Source organism: Denticeps clupeoides, chromosome 13 (genome assembly GCF_900700375.1).
Source record: "Denticeps clupeoides chromosome 13, fDenClu1.1, whole genome shotgun sequence".
Lineage (NCBI taxonomy): Eukaryota > Metazoa > Chordata > Actinopteri > Clupeiformes > Denticipitidae > Denticeps > Denticeps clupeoides.
In genome coordinates this window covers 3,462,098-3,468,097 of record NC_041719.1, presented here as the reverse complement: position 1 = coordinate 3,468,097, position 6,000 = coordinate 3,462,098, and the positions used below count along the sequence as shown (strand labels likewise).

Below are 6,000 nucleotides of genomic sequence, written 5' to 3'. Positions count from 1 at the left end.
GGCAACAAAATCATCAGTTACAAATGAACAAATACGAGACTGAGATATAGTTTTGAGTTTTGTTGGGGTTCAGTGTCTTGTGTGATTTATTCACGTGGTGGTAGTAGCCTAGTGGGTGACACACTCGCCTATGATCCAGAAGACCCAGGTTCGAACCCCACTTACGACCTGAGTGTCCCTGAGCAAGACACTTAACCCTGAGTGTCCCTGTAACTACTGATCGTAAGTCGCACCTGGGTAAGGGCGCCTGGTAAATGCTGTAACTGTAAACGGATTCTGACAGCTCCAGTCCGGTAATAAACGGCCGTGTGCCTTTAACTGCCCTGATTGGCCAGCCGCTCGGCCGTGGCTCCGCCCCCTGCTCGTTCCGAGGTGCCCACCTCGTGAAGCGCTGGCCGGATGACGGACGCCGGGACCGGGACACCGAGCGGCAGACGGAGCGCCGCGCTCGGCCAGAGACCCACCCCGCCACACCCGCGACGGGCAGCCCGGGACGCGGACACTCGTGCCGGGAGTTGCGGGCGGCCCGAGAGCCCAACTTCTCCCGCCGCGGGAACAAAAGCCCCGAAGAAGAGGTAGAAAAGGTAGGAAGTGCGCTCCTGTTGGGGACAGGTGTGACACCGCGACAGCCGCAGCCCGTATGTGAGGCTCGGCAGCCGTGTCGTTGCGCTTCGAGCCTCATTATTAGCCGCGTTATCGGTCTCGTTTATCGGTATCGAGTTCTGATAAAATATTTAGAGCGGGCGCGCCCGGTGTCGCCTGGCTGTGAGGAAAGGAGCTGCGACGAGGGCGTCCGGTGGCATATACAACACCAACCCGTCGTCTCCCCTTCTGCACGACAATAAAGCTGCAGTAAATATGACTGGAGAAATATCTGCCCTCATTTTAGGGCAATAAATACATTTAGGAGCCTTGGGGGACCCCCTGTATGTTGTTTTGATGGTTTGGGGTGGGACAGGGCGATATTAAGGTGGTCGGTGATATCGCGATACATCGGCATGAAATCTGTCCCTCGATACGTAAATTATTTTTTTTTGATGATTAAATCACTGCACTTAAAAAACACGCTACGTCGAAATGATTGAATTACGAATGACGACGCATGAATCATGCATCTCTGCAAGAAGTATTGCAATTAATTGCAATATGAGGGTTGAAGTACTTTTAATCCGGCGCGGTCCTGAGCCCGGGTTTAATTACAGGTCTTCGTTCAGTCGATTGACTCGCTTTCGTTTACCGCAACAAAGTTGTGGCGCGGTGGCAGAACGAGGAACCGTGCCCCGGATATTGTGGCGGTGCGTGTGTAAAGCAGAATAGGAAGGTCAGATGAGCTTGTTTTCACGTCTTTGTGTGTGTGTGTGTGTGTGTGTGTGTTGTGCTTCCACCCCTGCCTGCGCTCGGTGACCTTGCTTTGTAATGTTTTCGTATGGTGCAATCCCCGAACAGCGGCGCAGATTACTCACATACTGCCAGTGCAGTGGGTGACGGTCCCACCCTTGTTTGTGTGGATTTTGCTCGTCTCCCCGCCCCTATATAACGTGCAGATGCGTGCTTACAGTGCATGCCTGGGGTGTGAATTGTGTAATAAAGTAATTCGGTGCTAAAAATAGGGCACACGGCCACATACGTAGATGAATGGAACAATTCACTCTTTGAACTGAAATATATATTCCAAGAAGTGTGCAATACAATATATATTTTAAAAAAATCAATGCTGTGATTGCACAATACCACACAATATAATAGGTCAGCACAGAAGGCCCCTCCCCCTCAATTTTTTACTCCAATTCAGCGTAGCCGTCGAGAAGAATGGGGTCAGATTGCAAAATACTTGAGTGTTAAATTGATAGGTACCTGTGTGGAAACCGAAAATGCTTATCTCTGTTTGGCCTGACATATTTTACTTTTTTTTTTTTTTTTTTTAAACAGGCTCTGTCTATACAGGCCTGTTTAAAAAAATTCACCGGTCTTGATAAGGGCTTCGTGATTATACGACCTTGATCAACGATCGCAATAAAATTCAGCTCTGTCTTGGTAATCGGCTTTGGGCAATTTTTTTTTTTACAGTCACGATAAAAACGGCATGTGCTTTTACATCTCCCGGAGGTCCGGGAGTCGCGCGCATATAAAGTGAAGTGAAGTGATTGTCATTGTGATACACAGCAGCACAGCACATGGTGCACACAGTGAAATTTGCCCTCTGCATTTAACCCATCACCCTGAGTGAGCAGTGGGCAGCCATGACAGGCGCCCGGGGAGCAGTGTGTGGGGACGGTGCTTTGCTCAGTGGCACCTCATTGGCACCTCGCCGGATCGGGATTCGAACCGGCAACCTTCTGATTACAGGGCCGCTTCCTTAACCGCTAGGCCATCCACTGCCCCTCGTATGAATATGAATATCCTGGAAGAGTACACGGGTGAGAGAGCACCATGTGCATCGGGCACTTGAGCGAAGTGCGAACACGACTGAATGAGAGAGATCTTTGCGTGCGTTGCCCGTTCACGTGGCCCGTTCTAGAAAAAAGGCCCGTGCGTAGCAAAACAAGCCAATCAGATTTTAGCGTGGTTTTAACAGATTTATCTATTTGAGGACCGAAGTTATGGTGACTGATAACTGTTACCGGTTCAATGGAGCATCATGGCAGAGGGAGAGTGCCCCAGAAAAAGAAATGATAAAACTATAAATTTCATCTTAAGACTACAAATTTAGCAGGTTTTTGCAGGTTCGGATGTCTTATTAATTTAAAAGATCTAATCATTTGATATGGGAAAGTATATTGTGATAAATAGTTTTTAGCATATGGCCCAAATGAAAAAGTGGCTAAATATGTTGTGGGGAAAAAAAAAAAAACGACACCGATACTTGTTGGAGAAGCAAAAGAGTATTTAGCAATGCAAATCCATGTATTGCTCTTTAATAAGCAGTTATAAACTGAAAAGTCCAGGTTGCTTAAATTAGTTTGACCCCATCCTTGGAGAAGCTTGTAACATTTCAAATGTTCTCTTCTGATTTAAATCTACCAGGACGCTGGGTCTAAGTTGGCTGCCGGCCTTCCAGATGTTTCCTAAACCTGATTGTCTCCTTAAGTAGACAGTAGGTTCAATTCAAACCCCACTTACTACCACTGTGTCCCCGGGCAAGACACTTAACCCTGAGGGGGACTGTCCCTGTAACTACCGATTGTAAGTCGCTCTGGATAAGGGGTCGTCTGATAAAAGCTCTAAATGTAAATTAATCTTAAATGTAATATTAAACTCTCTTTTGCAGTAATCGCTCTGCTTTTGGCAAAGTATGCACGTTTTTTTTGTTCTGTTGATGTCGTACATATCAGATGTTGTGCATTACACAACTGGCACCTGCCAGGATCATCTGACTCCAGAGTTGGCTGATAAAACTGAAAATGAACAGGCTTGAGTCCCGAGCCGCCAAGGCGCCACTGAGGTGACACCGAGCAAAGCACCGTCCTCACCGTGCCCACTGCTCACCAAGGGTGATGGTTAAAAGCAGAGGACACATTTCGCTGTGTCACCGTGTGCTGTGCTGCAGCGTTTCACACTGACAATCACTTCACTTTCACTTCACCTGATCAGTTGATATTTTTGTCTGACAATAATTTAAAAAAAAATAGTTTTACGTGAAATACGCGTTTAAATAGAAGGTCCTGCTGTGCTGTTCTTTAGGTTATAATCCGCAGTTTGTTACCTCCTTACATGGATCTTTCACAAGCAGCCATGAACAGAAACGTTCAGACTGAGAGCGTTTACCAGACGCCCTCATCCAGAGCGCCTTACGATCAGTAGTTACAGGGACAGTGACCCCTCAGGGTTAAGTGTCCCGCTCAGGGACACAATGGTAGTGAGTGGGGTTTGACTCTGTGAAACCCCACGAGGCGAGTGTTTTACCCACTAGTCTACTACAACATAAACAGTTGCTTAAACAGTTTTTATCTGATTCCCAGAGGAGCTTGTTGGACCGGTAAGATAAAATTTTTCTTTAACCGAAGAGCATGAGCAGAACTTCAGCTTGGAAATACCCTGTAAAATTCCGTCAAAGCTCAGTGGTGTTCGTAGTTTTTTTTTTTTTAATTTTATGTGCCGGCTTTTATTGCTTTCGTGTAGGAATATTTATGACCTGTAGCTTTGTATTGGGCGGCGAGTAGGACGTTTCTCTGGTGAACGGTGAAATACATGAATAAAGGAATGAACAGCGTGGACTGATTGCAGCTGAGAACGTTGTTCTAGATTGTTCTAGAACAACTGTGACCGTCCATGTAAAAATAGGCGTGGTAGCAGACGGGCCGTGACGTGTAGGGGGGTAATTTTAGCGGCACCTGCAGCGCGCCGTCTTCATAATAGATCTGCTGAATAATTGAGGTGCGATTTAAAATTAGCCCCAAATCAGTCTCTCTCACGTCTGATCTATTATGTGCAACGAGCGCGGCTTTTTATGAACCCGTGTCATTTTTCAGGGTTCATTAGACCTGGTTCCTGTAAAATACAGATAAAAAGTGATCACGTGACGTGCTGGACTGTTCCAGATGGCTCTGTTTGTTATGTGTCAGTCCTTTGCATCCACAATAAGAGCGGACAAATGCAAAAACGGTCAAATATGCATCTGTTCCAATTCAAAACAGACACAACTTCATCTTTTGATCAAGATATGAAAATAACTGGGACCTCAGTTGCAGACGTTCACACAGATTGTTATACGGCAACAACACTCACAACATTGACACGCCGATGATGCTAATAAATAAGTGTTTAGGCTACAATAACAATTATGATATTGTATTTTTGTTAATTAATTTATTATTAGGGTGGTAGTAGCCTAATGGGTAACACACTCGTCTATGAACCAGAAGACCCAGGTTCAAATCCCACTTACTACCACTGCTAAGTCGCTCTGGATAAGGGCGTCTGGTAAATGCTGTAAATGTAAATGTATTATAGATCTTGACCTACTCTTATTTACATTTACATTTTTTTAGGGTCGTACAGTGTAGAAGTTGACCTTCATATGATCGTGTTGTGACACCCGCCTTCTCACATTTTTTTTTTTTTTTTGAGGCTTCCTGCAGATTTTAATTATTAGCCGGCATCGTTGGAGCTGCCCATAAATGCCCTGTGGTGCGGCGAATCGCGCTAATTGCCACCGCTTTGTCACTTCAGACACTTGAAATCACACCCTCTGCACATCCGCGCTGCTCAGCCCCACAGTGGGACCCGAGCGAGACGGGCACGGCCGCCTTATATCTGCGTAAAACGCGCGCTCTAATTATTACTCGTTCTGGGGGAGGGGTGGGACTGTCAGATGACTGATGCTTCGGCCTTGAGGGGGGTCGGCCACCAGCGAGACCAGTTCGGGAGGAAATCCCATTCCTGGCGTATGACGGAGCGCTGCTCGGCGTCAGGCAGCAGCGACGAGGTAGAGGGGAGAGAGAGAGAGAGACGCCCAGTTCCTCTCCGGTTCTGCCCGTTCCTCTAATGGGCCAGAACTGGGTGGGGCTCGTCTGTATGCACAGAGCCTGTTTTCAGTCAGATCCTGCCTTCTCATCAGCATTACTGTTCTGACAGTGATGTGAATAAAGAGAACTTCTTCACCATTGCATCTTACAGCTCAAATTACAAATGCACCACACATTGCAACACCTGAAGGAAGGGACTGTCTGAAAGCATAAAAAAAATGTCATGATTAAAAAGTGAAAGTGGCCATAACGTTGAAGCTGATGTGTAGAGATGTTCTAGAAGAACTGGCACTGGTTCTGTCCCAACTCTGTAAGCTAATGAATGATCTCCCACAAGCAAAAGTCTACAGACGGGAGAACAATATTGTACTGCTGCTCAGAGAACAACAGGATGACAGAAGCTGTGCAGTCAATAAACAGTTTAGGCGAATCAATATTTGATCAATGTTTTTTTGCTACGATAAGAAATGTCCCCGCCTCTTAGATAAATGGCAGTCTTGTTTTCACTTGCCTGCATTGTACGTTTGCACGGTAC

General features: G+C 46.3%; 1 protein-coding gene across 6 annotated transcripts in view; it reads left to right on the top strand.

The window, feature by feature from the left end:
* The first annotated feature begins 362 nt into the window (after positions 1 to 362).
* The window catches only part of gdpd5b (glycerophosphodiester phosphodiesterase domain containing 5b), a 26,653-nt gene continuing 21,015 nt past the window's right edge, over positions 363 to 6,000 (top strand). For 5 of the 6 annotated variants that reach the window (XR_003751631.1, XR_003751629.1, XR_003751630.1 and 2 more), the window contains exon 1: positions 363 to 584. The gene's annotated coding sequence lies outside the window, so the exon portion shown is untranslated. The remainder of the gene's footprint in view (positions 585 to 6,000) is intronic. The other variant, XM_029000252.1, reaches the window with a different exon arrangement.